At 36.3% G+C, this 24,286-nt stretch overlaps 1 protein-coding gene across 3 annotated transcripts in view; it reads left to right on the top strand.

Moving 5' to 3' along the window:
• Window positions 1-24,286, top strand: part of LOC107563764 (neuroligin-1-like) — a 183,729-nt gene that overhangs the window by 80,181 nt on the left and 79,262 nt on the right. For 2 of the 3 annotated variants that reach the window (XM_016248725.1, XM_016248717.1), the window contains exon 1: window positions 9,617-9,992. The exons of the other annotated variant lie outside the window; for it this stretch is intronic. The gene's annotated coding sequence lies outside the window, so the exon portion shown is untranslated. Of the gene's footprint in view, window positions 1-9,616; window positions 9,993-24,286 lie in introns of those variants that run through there. 3 annotated transcript variants of the gene reach the window in all.

The following is a 24,286-nucleotide window of genomic DNA, read 5'->3' on the forward strand; positions in this document are numbered from 1 at the left end:
TATATATATATATATATATATATATATATATATATTGCTTAGGGTTGTATATGTATTTGTATCTATTACGATGACAAAATTACCTGTAAATGTACTTTACTAAAACTGGGCAGGGCTTAGACCAGAACCATGTCAAATCTGTAAAAAGATCATATTTAGATTGTATAATTTATAGTTTCCAAGAATAAAGAGCACAATATAATAATAATCCTTATAAAGATGATGATGATGATGATAATAATAATACTACTACTACTATTATTATTATTTTTATTATAAAATGTTTATTTTATTGCAACCTTTATTTAAATTAATAATAATAATGATGATTATTATTATTGTTGTTGTTGTAAGTTGAAAATCTGTATAAATGTAAAAAAAAAAAAAAAATCTGTATGCTCGCACATGAAAATGCAACACGGCTATTCGTTTCGAACTTAAAATCCTAAAATTAACACTTTTGTCATATTGACTTAAGAGACTGCATTGTGTTGTTCATAGTGTTGCATAATTCATTAACATTTATCTTTGTGCTTCTTGGATAATCTTTTTTTAGAATTCATTATTTTTTGTTATAATTCATTATTCGTGATTAAAGTATTTGGCTTCATGCACTTGATGCATGTCTGAGTGTGTGTGTGTGTGTGTGTGTATGTGTGTGTGTGAGAACGTGTGACTGAGAAAGAGAAAGCAAAGGGAGTGGCATCAATAGCCATTTTGTTGCCAAATCGAGTTCTACAGAGCATTTATACGTAACGTCACAATGCAATACTCCTTTATGTGCCACGTCACACAGGTCTAGTCAAAACCTCATCTCTCGCTCTCTTTCTTCCCTAGAATGCATGCCGGGGTGGAATGATGAAATAGACGGCACCTATATAACTACACCTGCTCGCCCGCGCCATACATCACAGCTTTCTGGTGCGGTTACAGGAAGTGTCTTATCTGCCTTCCATGTAGTTCTCTCTCCCATAAAGTATTCCTCCATTGCTCTGCATAGCTGCTCACTCACCTCTTCCCCATTGATTTTTTTTGGGCTGTGTTCACCTGCCTCGAAAGTGCCAGAGTAAAGCGTTGATTCAGCAGCACTCTCCGAGTGGAAAGGCCATTGAGTATCTATGGCAACCGTGAACCTAAAGCTCTTCATAACAGTGACAATTTTCTTTGCTCTCCGTGTCTTTTCCTCATATCTTTCTGCGTCCCGTCCAATATGTCAACCAGCTCTCCTTTTGCCACCAGATTCTCAGCCTCGTGGAACTTAATGGGCTCATTATACGGCAGACAACCTGTTGCTGTCAGCTCACAAAACCCACTGCCATCATTAAGATCAAATGTCGGTTCAACCCGGAGGGGTCACAAAGCTGAACATTTAAGAAGGTAAAAGAGACCTTTGATGAGAAAACCCTCCCAAACTTGTTCCCTTAAAGCGATATTCAGTTGGCTGGTGGTTGAGGAGTAGATATGGAAAGTCTGTAAAAAAAGGTGTAATTAGATCTTTTAGGGTTCCAGAGAGATGGGCAGGATAATGGAAACCAAAACTCAGATTATTCGTGTGTATCTCCTCCCCATTATGGGCACGTTTTATGAGGTATACATCCATTAAGGACATGAATCTACCTGCAAATGATCAAGTGAAGAAAGATTAGAGCTCTTACGTGATGTAGCACCTGCTCACGAACCATTTACTCAGACCAATTATGCCAATAAAAAGTTGAGGAATCTAATAGAAAAGTATGATTTGCTTGTTCTTCCCGGCTCCAGGAGCCATTACAAGAGTGGAGGTTGTTAGATATTTATCACATTTCACAACACAGAGCAAAAGATCTTTGGCTAAGAGGCATCTTTCTGAAGGCAAAATCCATTTGAGATGTCGAGCGCTCAGGTTATACTATCCACACGCTGTTGATTTTTCACCGAGTTTAAACTCATTATGCTACCCGAGGGGAGCTCGGAGCACTGTGCACTCGATAAATTCAGTCTCTTCTCCAAGGCTTTTCTCTCTATCTCCAACGCACCACTCTGGCAGGTGGAGGGAAAATGCGCAAAGTTCTGGGGCTGAGGAGTTTTTCCTGCCCTATGCTGTCAGGAAATGAGCAAGAGATCTTTTTTTACTTCAAAGAAGATAGATCGCTTTGGCTTCGTAACCCAACCTGATCAAGCTAGCATCCCGTGTGTGTCTGAATACAAATGAAGCAGTCGCAGCAACCAGAGATGGTTTACCTCTGGCCCGCAAGGATGGAATGGGATTTCAAAGTCGTTAAATTTTTTTTGTGCGTGTTAAAGACAGCCTGTGGAGAATTCCGGAACCAGAAGGATCTGCTTGACCTTGTGTCAGATGAGAAAAACACTGGCTCCGCTGTGCTTCCTGTCGCATTTTGTCAGAAAATGTATTCATCAAATGTGAAAATGAGCAGAACTCCTCCCACTGCCTGCTCACTTTCACTGCGCTGACATATTGGGTTGTTGATATCGGCGGGGCCGTGCACAGCGGATACGAATGGCAAACACTCATTGATCAGCTGGTTCGGCAGGGAAATCTAGAGGTGCCAATGCAACAAGCTCTCTTATTACTCATTACTCTTACGACTGGGTCAGGGTAGTTTAGCTCTGAAAACATGACAACACAACAGGTGCCAAATTCCAGGTGCATGTAGGCTGATTTGAGCAGTGAATATGAAGAGGTTGGATGTCATCACTCCAGAAGAGAGTAATAAATTCATGAATCAAATTACTCAGCTTGAAGTGATTGAAGAAGGTTTGGTGTACTGCAGTTAAGCCAACTTAACCAATTTGATTCATGAATATATTTCTCTCATCTGCTGTAATGTCTTTGTTTTTTTTATAAAAATAATGTTTCTTTAAAAAATAGTTTGAGCAATTACTTTTTAAAATGATTTTGATAATAATAATAAGAAAAATAGGTATTTATTTCTAAATAGTCTGAAGAAATTAAATAAATGTGTAACATTTTTCAATAATTTGATGTTATATTTAATATGTTTACATGACATGTTTCACAGCAGTTATTTTTTTAAATAATGTTAATTATTTTAATATATTTACTACTACTACTGCTGCTGCTGCTACTACTACTAAATTAATGTACTTAGGTAAGCAAATCAGTTTTAATCATGTTAGTTTATAATGTTGTGTGTATATATATATATATATGTGTATATATGTATGTGTATACGTTTTCTATAATATTTATAAATTATTATTTTTACATAAGGTAATAAGGAGGTCTGTAAAATCACTGCAGCATTCACAGTGTTACTTTACTATTTCAGCACCACGGACAAGTCCAGATAGACGCAGCCCAACTGTGCTGTTTTGCTGGTGCCAGAAGCCTGCTAGGAGCCAGTTGACCCCTGTGTGACAGCATAAACAAGATTTAGTAGGAGCTCAATATATGCCATGGGTCTGGGTCTCTCCACCAGCCTTGTATAATTAAAAAAAAGTTTATCCGTGCTTTTCCAGAATAGCTTGGTAGTGAGCGAATCTTATCCTCCTACAGTTGCAAATGACTTTCTGATCAGCACTTCAATTAGAGTCTGCTATATGTTATATATTAAGTTATTATAATGGTGAATGGAATTATAATGGTATTATAATGTTGGGGCAGAATGATAGGTACGTTTTGTGAAAGGCTTTGATTTTTGGGTCAAAAAATGTTTGAAGCAATTGTTCACTCTTTGTTTCCTCAGTCATTTTGACTTACTGTAGTGTTCTTTTTGATGTACTGTGTATATTTGCTGAATAAGATGTGTTGACTGAATATCATAGAGTTTACCGCTGATTCAGTTACAGTGTTCAGCCAAGGCGGCTGAGAGCTGTGCTTCAGAAACCTGTTTATGGATGCAAAGTACGCTTTTAATGTCAGAATCTCTTCTCTCCCAGATTCATTACAGTTTGATGATATCAAATGATTGCCCCCCGCTCCAAAAACAATAGGCTGCTGACTCCCTTTGGCATCAGATCCGAATCTGATGTCTCACTCCTGCAGAAATCGATGAGTCACTTTGCTGGAACATGTCTGACTCTAACCATATTCTTTTGAACAAGAGAGATGCTCTCTGGTTTCATTCATAGTTACAGTGAAAGGCACTGAGTGGAAAACTATTGCAGAAACACTCAATTTTGGCTCACTGTTCCTTAGGATTCATTTGCACTTCTTTTACAACCTACTTGTCTAACAATCGCCGTCACTGAGCCTTGATACAGAGTGGCCACTTTAGCTTTCAGCACAAGTTTAAATACAAATCGCTTCTGGTTTCCTATCTGACTTTCCAGGGCAAATAAACAACATTGGACCAAATTTTGGCTGCCTATGGATCACCCATCTCTGCCAGCCTGTCTCTTATTGATTTTAATAAGATGCCAGCGCTGCATTTTCCCATGTTAAATGTGGCAGGTCCTCTTTCTGTCTTATCATTTTCTTATTTAAATCTGACATGCCTGAATGCGCAGCGCTTTACGGAGAGGCAACAGTCTTTAAGGTGATTTATCACGCAGCAAAAGCAAACTCAGCCAAAGGCAGGTAAGGACAACAGAACAAAAGACACAACAACAGGTTTGAATGGAGAGATTTATTTCACTCAGCAGTACGCCTCCACTTTTTTTAAGTCTGCAAGTACAATATGACTTGATCGCTGCACATTCAGCTGCCATTTATTTTTTATTTTTTAAACGGCTCTCAGCCTTCTGCGGTTGATGCACCAGGTGGATTTGGAAGGATATTTGGTTATATAACTGATATCACAGCTAGGTGACTACCGTCCCCCACCCACTATCATCTTCAAACAACCCTGGAAACACACAGGACAGGCTTTATGCAGTGCTGGAAGAAAGCAGTAATCACAAATGGAAGCATTATAATTTTGATTAATGCAGTGGTGGATTAAAACTTGCCCCTTTCACTAATCACCCAGGCTGAGTACCCACCGTGCCTTTGCCCCAGGCCTGCCATCCACTGTACCCATTAGAGAGCGCCAGGTTTAGTCGATCTTCAAGAACCGAGTGTTCTTTATTTATTTATTTTTCTTTTCTGCTTCTGACTTTCTTTTTCTTATATGTACAGCACACACACACACACTATCGTTCAAAAGTTTGGGGTCAGTAATACTTTTTTATTGTTGTTGAAAGAAATTAATTCTGTTACTCAGCAAGTAAACTGTAAATTGATTGATCAAAAGTGACACAAAAAATATATTTATCCGTTTTATTTATTTATATATATCTTTTTTAAAGATGTTATAATGTTATTTCTTAAAAATGTATGTATTGTGTGTGTGTGTGTGTGTGTGTATATATATATATATATACTGTATATATTAGATAGATAGAAGATACAAAGATTTCAGTTTCAAATAAATGCTGTTTTTTTTAACTTTCTGTTAATTAAAGTATCCAGAAAAAAATGTAATGTCCACAAAAATCATAACTTTTATCCATAAATATAATTCATAATAAGAAATGTCATGTGAGCAGCAAATCAGCATATTCTAATGATTTATGTAGGATCATGTGACACTGAAGTGTGGACTAAAATTCAGCTTTGCATCACAGGAATAAATTATGTTTTGCAATGTGTTAAAATAGAAAACATTTATTTTAAATTTTAATAATATTTCACAATATTACTGTATTTGTGATCAAATAAATGCAGCCTTGGTGACCATAAGACACTTCTTTCAAAAAACTGGTAGTGATGCTAATTTTCTGCTAGGACATTATCCATTAAAATTAATACGGAAGATTCATTCTTATCACAGTACATTGGAGCCTATTTTTAAGGACTTTTCTTAGCAATGTAAAGCAATTAACTATTAAAAACATGAACTTTGGCAGCCCTAAAATACCAACACTAGAACTTAAGTAATAATAATAAAATACATACATAAATAAATAATCTGGAATAAGAAAACTCTGGCAATAGTAGATTAGAAACTAATAAAACCGAGATAAATTAACAAATAAAATAGAAGTAAAATTGAAAGAATAAAATTCTATAAAACCCCTGCTTACAGCAGATATACCACCTGCAATTTACAACAATTAGTCTTTACTCAGCAGCAGGTACAGTTACAGAGTGCCTATTAATGTGTGGTTTTGGTTATTTATAGCCTGCCCCCTTTCCCCCCTCCTGCTGTAAGGAAGTGTATTCAGAGAGGGAGGAAAGAGGAAGCAGAAGAACGAGAGTGAGGGAGGCAGCCTCTGCAGTGACCCCTGGGTGCCGGGAGCAGGGCCGCATCTCAAAGCCCGCCGGAGGCGCATTAGTTATTACACCAGCCTGGCATGCCACACGACACTCGGGGCGATGCCGGCGCATGCTGTAGCCTTTCATCTGAAGCCTCTCTGTGTCTCCCCAAACATCTGGCTGCACGTTTGTCCTACATTATGCCTGGAAAATGAACAATTTGCTTGCCGGTGGCTGCCTTTGAGTGACAGCAAAGACAAAATATGGGAGAGTGTCAGGATTGGCAGAGAGATCTCACAAGCCTATTTAATGCGCTCACTACTGTATGGGAACCCAGCAGAAATATCCTTCTGAAAGACAGGTCTGACTGTCAGCGCAAAGCTATCATCTACATTAATTGTGGTGGTCGATACAGTAGTATGTGTCATTACGGCCGCCGTGCTTTAAAGTGAGATTTGTGGATTGGGCCTTTTTGTCTGTGGGCTTGAATTCTTCAAGTGAGGAGAGCGAGCACTGTTATTGACATTGTTTAGAGCTCTTAGCAGATATTAGAAGCTGAGGTGGTTTGCTGAATGCTAAGCTTTCACCGTGCTTCTGTTGAAATGTAGCTTTTAGTTGCAGTGGGTGGAATGAATCACAACAGGTCAAGCCAGTGATCCACTTTTAATGACTTCAGTGTATTAATGTAAAAAGTGCATTAAAACATTCAAAGGCTCGTCCAGGGCAAAACTGAGCATGTCAGTTAACATATTTATGAAACGATATGAGATGGAATGACACAGAGCAAGATTTGCAAGGACGATTCTCGCCTTTGTGAATATAATATATATTTTAAAAAATGATGAGAAAGAATTTCAGAGTGTTGCAACATATTATACTTATTATGGTGATATTGGAAACAATTTTTTTGAAGAATACATTTCTTTCAAAAGTGTATGAGGTGGCGGATCCCCTAAAATAGGTGATGGAACCAGTTCATGATGTGCTGGATATGGCTTGTCTTGGTATAATGAACAATTCACCACGCCTGTTAAGTTTCCTTAGGACCCCAGGGAGTAGCTGTTTGTAATGCCTAATTAAATAAAAATGTATCATCGCAATATTTGCGCATGGTATGGGTTAATGGTATGCTAAGCTAGTACTCTGAGCCATTAGCTAGCAAAACCTAAAACTTTAACTTAAAAAAAAATAAACTAAACTTTTGTATGTAACGATTTACAAAAATGTATTGTCATAATAGCCACATAAAAATAGTTCAGACAAATATACTAATGTCCAAAAGTTTAGGGGCGATATGATTTTTTATATTTTTGAAATAAGTCTCTTATGTTCTAAGGCTGCATTTATTTGATTAAAAATACAGTAAAAATAGTAATAATGTGAAATATTATTACTATTTATTTATTTATTTATTCAACGTTGCATGTTTTATTTATTTTTTTGCTGAAACATGGTATTTTTTTCAGGATTCTTTGAAGAATAGAACCACATTTATTTAAAAATCTGTCACTTCGAATTTATTTAATACATCTATGCTGAATAACGACATTAATTTCTGTCAATTAAGTAAATAAATAAATAAAAACAATTTGTAGGATATCTAATCAGGCTCTATATAAAAGACTACCCATTAAAAATGCTTATAGCCACTGGAATGCTTTGGGGTCGTAGGGAGACTCTTTTCAACTGGTGGACTGAATTGTTCATGATGGCGGCATCAATTTTATATTTATATATACAAAGGGATATTGAGGATATTAGTGCAGAACATCAAGTGATTCAGAACATGCTGTGACATGTGGAACCTGCCCAGCTGTGATGCTGCAATCACACGATTTGGATGACAGTTGGGGTCTTCCTACTGGAGATAGATCTCACTGCACGAATGCACAGAGACTAATATTTCTTAATACAGCAGCTACACTGTAGTTGGATTGCATCACAAAGTGTTTAAAGTGTTTTCTCGATGAGGTCTAAAGTGATTAAGTGATTAAATGTAAAGTTTTGCTGCACAAACTATGAAAGAGAATATTAAATGTGGAACTCCGAATATTTTTCGTTGGATGTGACTGCGAACTTTTAAGTTTTCATGGGTTTAGAAAAGTATTCGTTTGGTTTCCTGCCGTAAAATAGTCCTGAAGTTGAAAGTCATGTCAAGCAAAGCTGACAAATAGAAGAAATCTGGTCTCTGAAAATTAAATGATGATACGGTAATGCATTTTTTATTGTAAAATTATTCGAAATGTTATATTTTATTTATTTTCCAGATTGTTTGCCTTATGAGAGATGGGCACAGATGAAATGGAGTCTTTTAGAGTGGGCTCTCAAGGGGGCTTGCTTAAGGTTTCATTACACTGCAAGGGAGGTTCAGTTGTCTATTACGATAGACATAGACCTGTCTGCTGAAACACTGACATATTCCCAAGAGACCCATTAGTAAAAATCCCGTTTCTGTGAGTAGGAGAGACCGTGGAGTGTTGTAACGATAAGTTGTAAAACTATCAGTTTAACCAAATAGAAATGAGCTATAGCCTACACTCTTAAAAATAAAGGTGCTTCACGATGCCATAGAAGAACCTTTTTGTCTAAATGGTTCCTTAAAGAACCTTTAACATCTGAAGAACCTTTCTGTTTCACAAAAGGTTCTTTGTGGTGAAATAAGGTTCTTCAGATTACAAAAACGCAAGAAAGAGATGGTTCTTTAAAGAACCTTTGACTGAATGGTTCTTTGTGGAACCAAAAATGGTTCTTCTATGGCATCGCTGTGAAGAACCTTTTGAAGCACCTTTATTTTTAAGAGTGTAGGGGTTGAAATCAGTCATGTGACCACCGTGTAACACATTTTATAAGGATGCATAATTTAGTACCTGTCTAATAATTTGATTTGTGATCATGCAAATGCTAAATGACAGCAGATTATCTCGTTTAATTTAATCCGTAACATCAAAAATCTTTTTCATCTCGGTATTAAAATTGACCAGTGTACTCGATGCTAATTTAAACAGTTTAGAGATAAGTCGTATATTTATGATTCACTTTAATTTGAAGTAGATGAATATGAGATATTATAATCAAAGTTTGAGACAGGCAGTCAAAGAAAAAAAAAAGCTACAGACTTAACATTTTACAACACTCCTTGGTTTCTGTTGTAGTTATCAGACAATGTTATTTCTACATGGATATTCCTCCTGAGCATCTCATGGTCAGCATTCTTCACATTAATATTAGACTTGATAAAAAATCACAACCTATGAGACCAAACTGCCATTATGGGTTTTCAACAGATGCACTTGGGAAAGATTTTCGATGTCCCTTTAAAAAATATCCCCAGCAAGATCGTTGCAGTTCCTTTACCAGCCGCAAAGTGCGTCTTTGCTCCACTTTTGAGGCGCTCACATTCAGTTCCTCTCCGTACTGAGGGCAAGTGGAGATATCTGCATTTTATCAACCCGCGAACCCACAATCGTGAGGAACGAGGGTAAAAAAAACCCCTCTCTAGTCTTCTACCCTCATTGCGACACCTAAAGAACTGCACCGGGATGTGTTTTTGTTTTTTTTTCTGATGAGACGACGGATTGTGGATTAACATCAGTCTTAAAACTGCATTAGGGAAATCATATGCTGTTTTACTCTGCGAAATAGTTGGACCGAATCATGTCGCTGTCACAGATGTTTCTTGCTTGAGCTTTTCCTTCGTTTGGATTGTATTTTTCCCTCCTCCCGCCGTCATTAGTGGGAGACGCACTCTGGAAATGTAGGCAATGGCAAAGAGTATTGGAAATAGAGCTTCATGGTAATTATGTGCATCATTTGATCTATCTTGGGAGCTTCTTGCGTTGTTTGTTTGTAACCGAGACTGTCGTGTTTTGTTCATTTTATAAATACAAATATAAATACATGCAAAAAGAGCAGAAGTAGCACAATAAACTTGCGCGTTTGACTGGATTGTAGGATTCCAGGACTTCAATAAAACTGCTCTAAATGTGAAATTGTACAGAAGATGAGCTTTCAGCGTCTGTAGCTACCTTATAATGTCCATAAACCGAGAACATCAGGAAGAAATAAACTGGGATGCGACGTGCTGTAACTTAAATAAGCATTTAATACAGTCTGCAACCCTTGAAGACCCATTATCAGATGTATTTAAAGTGTAACCTAATGTGCTCACCCCTCAACTTGCATGAGAATTATTCTGTTTTGATTAAGGTGATTCTCATTTTACCCTTCTTAATTTGAATTAATCCGACAAATTAGTCGAGATCATATTAACGGACTGATAATGAGGTCTTGAAGGTACCTCTGCCTCAGGCAGCTTTGACGTCGCGGTCGTGTATGGATTGTGCATCGCCTATATTGGTCATTTATTTATTTATTTTTCGATGCATATCATACTGAGTGATGGAATGGCATTTTTGAATATTGTTCGGCGTTAATACTTGTGCAGCAACTTGTGCAGATCTCAAGGCGTTTGACGGCGTGATGATCAAGCAAACTTGCCATTCACGGTCGACGCGAATGCGTTTGTATAAACGACAGAAACATGTCCTCTTCGACGCTTAAGATGCCTGGGTTTTTTATATTTTTTTTTACCTAGACTCGGTTTAAGTTCGAGAATAGCGCTTTCTGAAAAATGTTTGTCTTTTAAAAGATTAATAGTTCACCCAAAAGGGAAAATATATAACTAAGTAATTTACTCTCCATCGTGTTGTACCACATACGTATGACTTACTTTCTTCTGTGAAACGCGACATAACGTGTCAGTCAGGATGTCTGAGTGTCCATTCACTGTCATTGCGTCTTTTCTGCATGCAGTGGAAGTGAACGGCGACTGAGGCTGTCATTCAGATAGCCTAAACGGCTTTTCTGTTCAGCGGAAGAAAGTCATAAGAGTTTGGCACAACGTGAGGTTGAGGAAATGCTTTAAATGCTATTCGTTTCGTCGAGGCGCACCGCGTTCATTCAGTGTTAAATACCGACATTCCCCCAACGTCAAAACCAGACAATTTAGCTTTTTTTTGTTTTCTTTTTCTCGGCCAGCACTTCATGTCAAACTTGTCAGGCACCAGGGCATTTTGGTCATTTCGGTTTAGCTAGAAACGTCTTGAGGTAAATGCGTGTCGTTTACGAATTCATATTTGGTGAAATATCACATCTAAATGTAAAAATAACCACTAAAGGTTATTTAAAGGTTGTTATACATAGTCATTTTGTCTATGTATGTATAAAACAAACAAACAAAAAAACTAACCGTGTTGTGGAGGCTAGTTTGTGTTTCTCCTGTCTGCCTGAAGACCAGGTACCAAATGTGTACAGGGGAGGGAGCCAGTCCATAAATAATGGAGGCTTTGACTCTTCCTGCTAATGTTGCTTCATGGATTCTGATAAATGAAGACAGCCGCCTCCAAGGCCCATTTGTGTCTCCACACGAACACGTTTTATGTACTCCGCCATCCTCAAATACGTTTTTCTTATCCTTTTTGCTCCAAATTCTGTATAAAGACGCAATACAAGCCTAACTAAAATATGTGGCTCTGATGCTGCTTTGATTCTGTGGAAATGAAATGCAGCATCAATGCAGTCTTAAACTTAAAAAAAGCTTGTATATTATAGACTAAAATAACACTTTTCATATTTCTATTAATGTCACATTTCTATATGCATAATAGGGATGTAACGATTCACGATTCGATTCGAATCACGATTTTGATTTCACGATTCGATTCACGATTTTTTAAACAAAATTAGATTTAAGACAAATTATAAATTAAACGTGTCCTTTTATTATTGCTTGGACAAAATGCTGCACGTTTCTTTGTGAAATTGAAATATAACACTATAATAATATACTAATATAGCACTTGCATATTATTGCTCTTTTGTTGGTTTTGATTGCTTCCATTGTCCTCATTTGTAAGTTGCTTTGGATACACGTGTCTGCTAAATGACTAAATTTAAATATAATGTAAAACTAAATTGAAATTTTAAAACAAGCCCCACATCAAATAAATAAGTAACACAAATAAAATACATCTCTTCATATAAACAAAATAAGGCTTTGTCTGTGCTCTTTCCTTTTAAAATTAGAGGCAACCACTGCATTTTAATCATGATCCAAACAAAGATGCTGCATACATGCAACATGAGCAGTTTTTAATCTAAATTAGAATGTATAATTTCGAAATTTTAAGCAAAAACAGAATGGTTTGACTTCAGTTTTGTGAAACTATACATACAAAAATATCTGCATGAAACCGAAACAGCAGACGAGCTGAACGAGACGAAGATTCACTCTCTGCCAGCAGGTGGTGCTTAATGCGTTTCCTTTGTTTCGGCTGTAAGCAAAGCAGCGCTGCACTTATGAACTTTAATATGCATTATACAGAGGCAAGATAAAAAGAAAAAATACCATCTAAACTTTTCTAAAGACAGTAAGTTCCCTTTAGACATACTTTCATATAAACTCCTACCTCTAAATTAATCGCGATTTGTTTAGCATCTCAACCGATTTTAATCGTCACATATTTGAATCGATTTTCAACCGGCTCGCGGTTATACCACATAAACATAATATTACAACTTATATATGTACAAAATTATGCAGTTATTGCGTGCTATAGTCAGAATGTGTGATCCTGTTGTGGATGCGCTCTTCCCATAACAACGCGCTGAAACACGGCAACTAAACCCAAAGAATTCACAACGTTTTATTATAATAATGTTCTCATTAGAATGTTATATACATGACATTCCCAATCATAGTTATTAATGTTGTGCACTGCTGTTTGAGCTGCGTGCGCTGAGCTAAAGATGATCACCGGTAAACTGAAGCGCTCTTTTTAACTTAACCAAACGCATTCTATATGAGATAAATCAGATATACATCAAATAAACACAATATTACAACGTACAATTGCACAAAAGGCTGCAAATTAACAGTGCGCATCTGAAGTGTCTCTGAAGGAAATAATGCATTATTTATCGGCTTTAAGATATCGGCCAAATATTCTTATCAGGCCGATACCGATAACAGAAAAAATGAGCATTTATCGGCTGATACCGATATGGTGGCCGATATATCGTGCATCCCTACTATATTATATAATTTATTTTTTCTGTGTAATTCCAGTTATGGTTTAGGTATAAATAGTGTATAGATGCATCCCCCACGTGCCATTGCAGTGTAAAGATGGCAAATGTTTTTAAGTTCTTTAAACTTAGTTGCTGTCAAGATGCTTAATGGTGTCACCCTAAAGTTTACTCTGTGATTGGTTGGAAAATATTTCCATTTACTGAGTTGACATTAAACCTTTGTCGGTTACATGGTGATTAATTACCAGGGCTTTGTTCTGCCTTCATTGACGCTCTTCATTATGTGATATGAGGATCGCTTCATAATCAGCACGCAGAGCGTATGTCACTGTTTGAAAGTGTGAAGGGGAAAGTGATCTGTGTGTGTGTGTGTGGGTTCTCAGTGGTTGTGTTCATAATATTCCTACATTTCACAGAGGCCAACTTGGAGGTGTGTTGGTTTACAGTCTGAAACTAATATTGAGTCGTGATCTTGGTGTGAATTACCTGTGATTTTTTTCACAGTGATGTATATTGAAAGTCTGCTATTATAACGCTGTGATTTCCCACTGAGGTTTATAATCATCTGAGACTGAATAGTCTCTTTTTAGAGAATATCATAATTACTATTGTATGCCTAGTTGTTTGAACAGAAGCCACCACCACAGTGAGAACTCACTCTCTCTTTAAAAAGAGATGAAGCAAGATTTTATGTGGCAGATTATGTGACGACATTTTCTGGACGTGCTGTTGTGTTTTTGGTCAGTTTTTCTTCTTTACTTTTAAAGGTGCACTGAGTAAAAACAACTTTACATCTAAAGAAATCAACAGTACTTATGACAGATTTGTTTAAAGAATGTACTGTAAACTCACATGAGATGAAGAGTCATTCATATCAGTGACTTAGAAGACATTCCACATAAGGTTGGTCCACTTCCTGATGATTTTTTGTTTATTTATAAATATTTATATTACATAAAATGGTTAAAATGTTTTACAACATCATCATTAAAACAACAACAACTAATAATAATAATAATATTGGCAAATTGTTTTAAATGTTACAATATGTGTTAAGTATATATGTAACATCTCCAAGTCATGAATTATATAATGCAATGTATAATTATATAATAAATGTATAATTAGGAACATCTTATAAAATTCCACAGGTATCAGTCATATAATTTATTTAGGCCTACCTAAAATTCATTTGAGTAGAGACTAGTTGTTTCCTGTTGAATGCACAATGTAATGCTATTATTGGGTGCTATTCTTAAAGACCCAACATATAGTATTAATTTGTAGATCTGATCCAATATCAACTGACTGATAACAATCAAGTAGAAATGTATAAATATTGATAAATGTATGTTTAAAACCAATTTCCAGTCTATTTTTTGTTAAGATCACATGACCAGCTGAATATTGCTCACTTTATCTCAATAACTCTCCTATTATTGGACAAATAATAGCATAAATAAAAGAACAATATGCCTTTTTTACTATATCAAAAACATTTTTTGTGATTATTATTATTATTATTATTATTATTATTATTTAAAAAGATAAATAATACTTAATGCACCTTTTAATTAGGTAGTTAAAGAGTTTGGAGTCCTCATACCTGCAGTTCAGATCATCTTATTCAGCATTGTGTCTCAAATGCTTCCAAATCCTGCTGAACTCTCAACCACATTGGCGCGAATGGAATACTAATTCACTGATCGTGGGCCATTAAATGTGATTAAGGCGATGTGATTGGTCTCTCTGCATACATCTTGTGTGGAGCATGGCACCCGTTGTCTCTTTACTCTGTTTTATTGTGCAGACGAGTGCCTTTGTTTGACTGTCTCTTGCTTGTTTTGTTTTGTTTGTTTGTTTTTCTACTGCAAGAAAACGATTATTTTGCTGTAATCATTTTGGCATAGCTGACATCGCTGTTCGCAGCAAGCTGGAGGGAAACGACAATGGTTGCCCTTTGAAGAATACGCCATTCTGTGTGTTTCACGTATCTGTGCTGTCAGGTTCGGGATTTGCCATGCGTTTGATGAGGAAGGCATTAGGCCCGCTACAGCCTGTTCACCTTTCGTTATTCCTTTGTGCCTTGATCCTTCAGCAGAATTCAGCGAATGTATAATTCATCTTTCCAACGTTGTGTAGATGTATACTTGTGATTATTTAATGCATGCTGGTTCAATTTGTTAAAAACAGCTGTGCGATTGTTTCAAATGATCTTCTATAGTTGTAACATTAAAGTCTAACATTAAAATTGTCATCACTTACTCACCCTCTTGTCGTTCCAAAACCATACGACTTTCATTTATCTTCAAAACACAGATGAAGATATCTTTAATGAAAGAAAGAGAGCTTTCTGTCTCTCCATTTGAAAGTTCAGGTAACCAAATGTTAGACGATCCAAAACGTATACTAAAACATTGTAAATGTAACCAGAATAAATTGAGTGGTTTAATTCAAGTCTTCTGACATATAAACATTGATCTACACATACTAGAGCACATCAGATATAAAACAATATCGTTCGACCGCTATTTATGATCCCTTAGGATTATGGCCTTTTTTTTTCTCTCTGTGGGAAAGACATTCTCTTAAAGGCAGTGGAAGTTAAGTACAGAGTGTTCTGAGCGCAAAGTGCCAGACAAAGTTAAACTGTCTAAATGGACGTTGCATTTGTTCCGGAGAAGAACACAATTCTGGGAAGCAATTGGCTCCCACCCCCTGTCGTTATAGCAGTCAAAATTCCACTTCCCACCTCTCCATCGGCAGTGGAGTGTGAGGACAGTGTGGATCAATGGGCGCCTTCGTCGTTCTAAAGGTGTGATAGGTAGGCATGCCGTGTGTCCTCTCCCTCCCCTCCAGCCCTCCCTCCATCTCTGCCAGCTGAAGCCGGTGTTTACACTTGGACACCTGTCTACTCTTCACTCTCGCTTTAGACAAAAGATTTAACGTAGGCTGCGGAACGCTTGCCAAATTCGAGAACAAACCCATTGTGAAGGTTACATTTGCACATATACTGCATGTGTTACTATTAATTGTTCTACACTCTCGGGGTTTTCCACCAATGCCATTGAAGAACCATTTTGGTTCCCCCCCAAAAAAAACATTTCGGTGATCAGTTCTTAAAAAAACAAAAACAAAAAAAACAAATTTTCTTCCACTTAAAAACAAAGGCTCTTTATTGGCATCTTTATTAACATCCACTGAGCCTTTCCATTGGACAAAATGTTCTTTACACACTTAAAAATAAAGGTTTGAAAAGGTTTTATTATTATTTTTGCAATAATGCCATAGAACAGTGGTTCCCAATCCTGGTCCTGGAGAACCCTAAACACTGCACGTTTTTGGTGTCTCTCTTATCTGACACTCACATTTGATGTCTTGGAGTCTTCACTAATGAGCTGATGAGTTGAATCAGGTGTGTTTGAATAGGGAGACATCTAAAATATGCAGTGTTGGGGGTTCTCCAGGACCAGGATTGGGAACCACTGCCATAGAAGAACCATTTTGGGTTCCACAAAGAACCTTTCTTAAAATATTTTTTTTTTCTTTGTGTGAAGAACATCTAAAAAACCTTGTTTCACTATAAAGTACCTTTTGTCCAAAGGAAAGGCTCCATGGATGTTTAAGGTTCTTCATGGAACAATGAGAACCTTTATTTTTAAGAATGTATAGTGGAAAATAAGGGTTCTTTTAAATGATTAATATTCTACAAAACCCCCCTTTTTCGAAACTTTATTTTTAAGTGTGTGAAGAACATTTTAATAATCCAAAGAACATTTTCCACAGTAAATGACCTTTTGTGTAATGGAAAGGCTCCATGGATGTAAAGGTTCTTCATGGAACTAGAGATAATAATAATAATAATATGTTTAATTTATATAGCCCCTTTCCCAAACTCAAGGACGCTCTACAAGGTACACCAAACCAGCAAATACTGATTACAAAGAAACTATTTCATTGGACATTTGCCCAATTCAATTACAAATAATGCAGTTGCACATAACACAGATTATGTAGAAAAGACAGAAATAGAAAAACAAAACCGACAAATACACAATGTAAATTAGTGATAGTGTTGATTAAACAAATACGTTTTAAGCTTTGATTTGAATTCACTGAAAGAGGTGACTGTTCTGAGTGCCAGGGGAGGTGAATTACAAAGTTTGGGTGCAGTAACAGAGAAGGACCTGCCGCCCATTGAAGAGAGGCGGAACCTAGGTACACAAAGAAGTTCAGAATTAGAAGACCGGAGTGCGCGAGAAGGTGTATAAGAAGAAAGTAGGTCGAAAAGATAGGAGGGAGCAAGACCTTCGAGTGCCTTAAAGGTGAGCAGAAGAATTTTGTATTGCACACAAATAGATACAGGCAACCAGTGAAGATTAAATAGAATAGGGGTGATGTGAGCAGATTTTTTTGTGGAAGTTAATAATCTGGCAGCAGAATTTTGAATGTACTGCAGACGAACGATGGAGTGAGCTGGTAAGCCAGAGAAAAGAGCATTACAATAGTCAATGCGAGTGGTAATAAATGCATGCACTAATGATTCTGCATCTTTTCTACTGAGGAAAGGAAGAAGTTGCGCAATTCAACGTAGTTGAACAGTGAGTTTCATTCAAATCCAGGATTGGGTTCAGGTCAGGTCATGATTGGATCTGTTTTTTTTCCCCCCACATGCGTTGACTGCAGAAAGCTCCTTGATGTTTATCTTCGCCACATGCTCTGCACGCTCATTGACCAGAGGCTAATGTGACATTTCTGTGGGATGAAGACTGAAATGTCCCACACACAGTAATCAAGCTAAATCTGTCAAGCACTTTATGGGTTTTGCAGATTCCTCTTCAAAGTATTTGTCACTCCAAGTATTAAGAAGGATAAAGATGCTCCTATTTTTTTCTGTCCATGTTTACAGGCTTTGCAATTCCACTACTTTCCTAATAAATCTTCAATTATGATGTTGATAACGGCGACTGTCATTTCTACACACAACTTATTAGACTAGGTTGTGTACTGTATAGGGAGGGTTTCCCAGGACCTGTTACTGTAGCTTGGAGAGCGTCATGGAAAGCAGGTCATCTACTTGCATTATAGGAAATGTAATATGTTCTTATGTTAATCCCACACATGCAGCATTCAGATTCATTTTGCTGATGCCCTTGCAAATGTGCATGTGGGAGGAGCTGCTTGCTCAGAGACACCAAGAGCAGAGAGCCCTCACTGTTGACAAAGCGTTTTTGGGTTGCACACATTACAGTGGTAATCTGGAGAACTTGCACCACAGATATCACCAAATGGCAGTCGGGTGAAAGTTATTAATGTCTTGACAAACTTGAATTTATGTGCCTAAGCATAGACTTTTGAAGTGTGGAACAAAAATGTATATATGTGTATATGTATGTGTGTGTTGTAGGCCTATCTGTTGTTTCAAAAGGACATTTAGTTATTTTTTCTCTGGAGTTTTTTTAATCACATATGGTCAATGTGATATTATTGACCAAAATGTTAACACATATTGTTATAAAAATTACATTAAAATTGTATTTGCTTATATCACTGTATAAATATAATGATTCTATTTTAATATATTAATATTTAAATATATTAATATATTTACACAATTACATTAACATTACAATCAAACATTTGGGCGTCAATATTTTTTAAAGAAATTAGTACTTTTATTTATCGAGGATGCATTACTGTCACTTCTGATCAATTTAAAGACATTCATAAAAATTATTTAAAAAAAATACAAATATAATTATATAAAAATTCTATTTCAAATAATTGCTGTTCTTTTCAGCTTTTTAGTCATCACAGAATCCTGAAAATCAAGTTTTAAAAACATTTTTGAGCAGCAAATCAGTATATTAGAATGATTTATGAAGGATCATGTGACCACCAAAATTGGAGTAATGGATGCTGAAAATTCAGCTTTGCCATCACAGGAATAAGTTGCATTTTGAAGTATATCAAAGTAGAAAAGTTAATTTAAAATGTAATAATATGGAACATTATTTTAGTTTTGATCAAAGAAATGCAGCCTTGGTGAACATAAGACACTTCTCTAAAAACTATCACTTTTTGTAGCTTAATAGAAATCTATGCAAGGAAATGCATATTTTTGAGTTCTTTGAAGTGGATGTAGTTGGACACATTACATTTTTTCTAAGCTCATAAGATCAAGCTGTGCTGTCAACCAAGCCATTTCCTGCTTTTTAGTTTGCACAGTTTTTGGAACACTGCTACAGCCCCTTCACTGTTACATGTATTTTGCCACACAGCAGCATGGTATCACAGCAAGTTGATGGGTATTAGTACCTAGAATTCACCTGACGATAATCACCAGTACCGGATATGCCCAGAACTTCCTTATCCTCAAACAAACCTCTTTTTTAGAGCTGCCTGAACGACATCAAAGCCCACTTCCTCTTTATATATAAATGGGCATTAGAGGGGATGTGTGTGCATGTTTGAATATGTGAAGAAGTGAGTTGGGTATATCTGTTGGCCGTGCAGATATGCCTCTAGCTGTACCTTTGTAATGAATAATGCAAGAGCCCAGTGGTGGTCATACACCTCAGCATTTCTGCAAGCATTCGCTCTTGCAGGTGCTGGGAATGAGTTATGCATAATTGTGTGTGTTTTTATGAGAGTGTAGGCGTGCAAATTTGCATATGCGTTTGTGTGACTCTCGCAGAATGGCATTAAAATATGACTTTGCAATAAAGTCGTCATTGAAAGCGGTATGCAACAGTGGTAAGATCAGCTCTGCTGCAGCAGTCTACGTCTCGTTTTTTTTTTTGGCTTTCAGTTCGATTGACGGCTGCTTACATGTTGTCATCTGAAGACAAGAAATTCTGGCCGCCAGAATTAGTCTTCCACTCTCATTTCTGCTCGTTTCACATCACCATCTGCTTTCTGTCATCACGTCTTCACATGCGGCTCAGTGCAGTCTCGGGAGATGGACGTGTTCTCATTGCGCATTACTCTAACGTGCATTTTTTTTACATACAGTGTCATCAGAATCTTAAAGCAATAGGTCACTTGAAAATGAAAATTCATTATTTACTCCTCACACATCTTTCTAAAACAGTATGTTGTTTGTTTTTCTGTGTAACACACACACACACACACACACACACACAAATATATATATATATATATATATATATATATATTTAAAAAATATATATTTTAAATCTGCATATTTTTTCATACAGTTTTGCTATCTACAAAGGGCGCCTACAGGGACCCCCACAAGATAGCGCTCAGGCAATGGAGGATTGTGCAGTTTTTTTAAATGATACTTGAGGCGCTTTGCAAATATTTAATTACCTATGTAAGATGCCATTTATCTAGCATGAAAAGAGAACTGATGTCATCTGTCACTTTGTTGTACCGCTTTCGAATGATGTGTGAGTGGCTTTACTGACAGGACTGATTATATGATGGATTACTCCGTCATGCAAATGATGGTTAATTTTTAATGAGTCTTTGATAGCAGCTTTAATAAACTCAGGGTCTTTTCAGTCAGACCTTAGGTTCCCCAAACTCGCCACCATCCTGACCTGCAAGCTAAGCATATTCACACATAATCACATAAACTTTGGCCTATAAATTTCTCCCAAAGTCTGATTGCGGTTGAGATGAGATCATTAAGGTGAGTGTGAGCTTGTGCGGGCCTGAAGCAAATGCTGATGAAATGGCCGCAGATTTGACCGACTGCTGCAGTAACTCACTGTTCTGGCCTGTGTTCACAACTTCTGATGGCGTTCGCTAAAATAATCAGCCATTTGTTTTCCGCTTTGGACCACCTTTCTAATCAAGAACTGTACTCCATTATCCTCAGATGCCAGTATGTTGGAAGCTGAGAATAAGAAAGTTGTTGAGAACCTTCAGGGGAAAGGTCGATTTGTGTTTTGACTAAAATACATTATTATTGCATATAAACCCGCAATGATATCTTTAAATCACAGGATACAAATAAAGTACTTCATGTTTGGGGTCAGAAAGGTTTTATTTTTATAATAATTAATTGGAAAAAAACAATTTCTTTGCTCTCCAAGGCTGCTTTTATTTATTAATTTATTTTTTATCAAATTTAAATTGTGAATTGTAATAATATTGTGAAATATTATTACAATTTAAAATAACAGTTTTTCTGTTTTAATATATTTCAAAATGTATGAATTACTGTGAGACTTTTCAGTGTCACATAATCCTTCAGAAATCATTCTAAAAGGCTGATTTGCTGCTCAAGAAACATTTCTTATTATTATTGATGCTAAAAACAGTTGTTTTTAGAAATACTTCTGTGGAAATTATCAAACAGTTATTTTCAGGATTCTTCAATGAATATAAAGTTCAAAAGGGTAGCATTAATTTAAAATAGAAATATTTTGTAATATTATAAATTTTTTTACTGCCACTTTTGATCAATTTAATGTGCCTTTGCTGAAAAATAGCCATATGATGTTATGATGTTGCTTAAAAAACATTATTTTGTGTATTTGGTGTAATGAAATGTGTTTATGCGGTTTAAGGTATAAAAAACACATTATTTTCCACATACTGTGCATTATTGTTTCTCCTCTATGCCCCGCCTTTCTGAAAAGCGTCAATTTTTACAAAGCTCATCGGTCTGAAAAGCGAGGTGTGCTCTGATTGGCCAGCTATCCAGTGTGTTGTGATTGGCCGAATACCTCAAGTGTGTGATGGAAATGTTACACCCCTTACCATATTGTGATGCCTTGTCCCGGCCGGAGCGACGAGACAAAAACATTAAAACCCATTATAAACGAGGCATTTGTTGCATCCAGTGGGGACATAATTACAGATTATAATGATTTATACTGTCTTTTTACGCGCTGCGTTGCATCGCGCCGCGTAAACATAAAATCATGTCTTCATTTGTGATCGGAGAAATTACAAACAACAAGCGCTACTCTACACTGCTCAAAACTCGCGTTTGAATCGTCAGTGGCAAATCCTTTAAATATAAAAAAAATGCCACAGTTTAAAAAACCCCATCTATGTTAGCCTAAAGATATTCAGCTGAGTACAGACTGGATTTTGAATCTCACTCCTCCAGCAGATAGGTAGTGAAGCAGCTATTGACACGTCACGATGAAGAGAATAAAGTATAGACTATATCATTCTCCTGCAAGTTCCTGTGGAGTTTCTCTTTTTGTTCACCCTTCTTGACTTTTCCTGCTTTCTTGTCTCATTTGACACTAGTGCTAGACATAAACGCTATATATATATATATATTATTTGATATATATTGTCCAGCCATAACACATACATGAAATGTCACATTATAAATTTAGCAAAACAACCAGATTTTCTCATCTTGTTTAGTAGTCTTAGTTGTAATCATGATTGTTAATATTCAAAGCATCCCAGAGAAAAAAGGTTAAGCAAAGCTGCTGATTAATTTATGTGTCATCATCATCGACGTAGGATGATTCAACGTTGCGTTGTCTCCAATTATGTTCAAACTCGCCAAGATCGGCCCTGTGTTGTTCTTTTTGCCATTTTAATGATAGGGATAGTTAGAGAGCAGACAGGAAATGACAGGGAGAAAAGAAGGAAGCAGGAATTGAATGACACAAGCCAGATTCCAACTTGTGTCGCCCTAATTAGAGATATTGTCTCTCTCAGTTTTGTTAGTTTATTTGTATATTAGGCTGTTTATTTGGGTGTGTGTATATATATATATGTATATATATATATGTATATATATATATATATATATATATATATATATATATAAATTGTTTTGACTTTTTCATAATAATAATAAAACAACAGATTATCCCCAGTGCTGTCCATCGTTAGAATGTAATATATGAACATATTTAGGAAGGCTCTATTATTGTAGGTGTGCTCGAGTCTTAGCTGAGGTCAACCACTGTAACTGTAAGTGAGATTCACAGTCCCTGGGTTTAAGAGCTCTCGCTGTTTAACAGGACAACTCACAGCAGGAGCTACAAGATAAGCACTTCAAGCAGAAAGAAATTACAAAACACACAAAAAAAACTTCAAGAGAATACACGACCAATGCATTGAGACAAAGATATCAGACCCACAGGGGAAAAATGGAAGAATGTCTTTGCTTTATATAACAGAAAATCAAACTAAATGGCATTTATTCGAAAGAAAAACAGCAAAATATTTCACAAAAATATATTTTTTGTAGGTTTTAAATTATGAAAGAAAAAGATTCAGATTAATGGTTTCTAAATTGAGAAGGTTTTGCATTTACATTTGACCTTGCAAAAAAATGTGTCCTCAATTCTTTGGAAGAGGCATTCAGTGAAACATATTTGCATATCTTCATGTAGCATTTCATATCTATCAAAACTGGTGTTAGAGGAAGGAGGATGATGTCATTAGTGTACCATTATGTAGCTATAAGAGACAAAGCAAAGGCATAACATAAAGATGTAGAGGACATTCAGATTGTGTGTATTCTATGGAGATTTACAGTCTCTGTGCTGTGGATACTTTATTTGTCTGCAAGGGAACACTGTATTAAGATCCCGGCAGAGATTGTTACATACTGTCTCAGAGGATTCAGAAGTCTTTATCTCTCACTTCAGTTCCCCAGGCCCTCTTTCTATCTTCTGAGCCAAACCCAATCTCATTACAAACAATTGCTAATATATAGGCTTATATATAGACTGAAAAAAAGTGGTATAGAAACAAATTTCATAGTAAAATTCACAGTTAATCACAAAGAAAGGACAAGTAACATATTAAACATAAACATTTGAAGTAGAAAGACTGAGATAGTATTTTATTTACTCCAAAAATCTTTGTTTTATTTACAAATAAAAATTTTTTGCAGTGGTGTTCATTTGTCGTTCCTCTATTGTAAAACTCTGCTAGGCGATTTTATAGGCTCATTAAGAATGCAGTACACAATAAATTTCAGTGGATTTCACTTGCATCCCTGTTTATCTGTTCACCTAATTATGCGATGCAACAGACTGT

Source organism: Sinocyclocheilus grahami, unplaced genomic scaffold (genome assembly GCF_001515645.1).
Source record: "Sinocyclocheilus grahami isolate Dianchi unplaced genomic scaffold, SAMN03320097.WGS_v1.1 scaffold25.1, whole genome shotgun sequence".
Lineage (NCBI taxonomy): Eukaryota > Metazoa > Chordata > Actinopteri > Cypriniformes > Cyprinidae > Sinocyclocheilus > Sinocyclocheilus grahami.